The sequence below is a fragment of the Heliconius melpomene genome, chromosome 13 (assembly GCF_056956725.1).
Source record: "Heliconius melpomene rosina isolate 202511_hmr_F chromosome 13, ASM5695672v1, whole genome shotgun sequence".
Classification (NCBI taxonomy): domain Eukaryota; kingdom Metazoa; phylum Arthropoda; class Insecta; order Lepidoptera; family Nymphalidae; genus Heliconius; species Heliconius melpomene.
In genome coordinates, this window is record NC_140401.1 from 14,670,175 (window position 1) to 14,671,258 (window position 1,084).

Here is a 1,084-nt window from a genome sequence, read left to right on the forward strand (position 1 = left end):
GCCTCCGTGGCGCAATTGGCTAGCGCGTTCGGCTGTTAACCGAAAGGTTGGTGGTTCGAGCCCACCCGGGGGCGTTATCTTTTTTTCTTTAACTATTTTTTTTATTGTTTTATTTATATTTTTGTTTTGTTCTTGTCGGTATTTTTTTTTATTAAATAGATATTTCCATTTTTTTTACATATTTTTAAATTATAATATAATAGTCTTAAACCATTTGCGCAATGTGAAAAAAACTCGATTTAAACATAATAATTTAAAATATTTTTCATTAGAACTTAAATGATTCTTATATGAGGGCTCAAAATTAAAGGGCCATTTTAATTTAACTCTAATACATTGTTGCAATTTTTAAAGCAATTGCAATTTTTTTTTTTGTTTTTGTTTTTTTTTATCATTTTTTATTGTGTAAGTAAAATCAAAAGTAACAGATTTTTTTTAATAACTTTAATTTAAAATAAATTAAAGTTAATTTATATAAATGATTAATATAAACATTATTATTATATAACATGGAGGAAGTTACTGACAATTTCAAACCCAATATATAACCTTCGATAGCTCAGTTGGTAGAGCGGTGGACTGTAGAGGTTTATATACGTAACATTGTCATCCATAGGTCGCTGGTTCAAATCCGGCTCGAAGGAATATTTTTGTTTCTTTTTTTCTTTCATTTGAATGCGTATTATAATTTTACTTACTTATTAATTTTAATTATTTTTTTATACCTGGGAAAACAAAAGGAGAATTTTGGTAAATCATTCCTAACTCTATCTTCCATCTTATTTTAGTAGCATTGCGTCCAGGCTAAACTTGCGATTAGGCTCTTCTTTATAAGCATCTAAAATCAAAAATGTATTCGCATATTATTTAACTTGGAAGGACATAAATCTACCTTTGTAACAATGGCGTCTTCTAACCATATAGATAGGACAGAATTATTAAAAATGCGCTTATTAAAATAACTAGAGTCATTGCTAGGCGTAACTAGTTAGGTGCAGTTACCTACCTTGAATTCAATATACGCTTTCCTTTCTAAACGCAAACTGCTAGTGGGAATTGATTCCTTATCGTTATAAATAACCAT

General features: G+C 28.5%; 2 non-coding genes across 2 annotated transcripts; both read left to right on the forward strand.

Annotated features, from left to right (window-relative positions):
- Positions 1–74, forward strand: TRNAN-GUU (transfer RNA asparagine (anticodon GUU)). The gene has a single exon. It is a non-coding gene; the product is annotated as a tRNA-Asn (tRNA).
- Positions 75–548: 474 nt separating this feature from the next.
- On the forward strand, positions 549–644 carry TRNAY-GUA (transfer RNA tyrosine (anticodon GUA)). The gene is made up of 2 exons: positions 549–585; positions 609–644. It is a non-coding gene; the product is annotated as a tRNA-Tyr (tRNA).
- Positions 645–1,084: the final 440 nt, after the last annotated feature.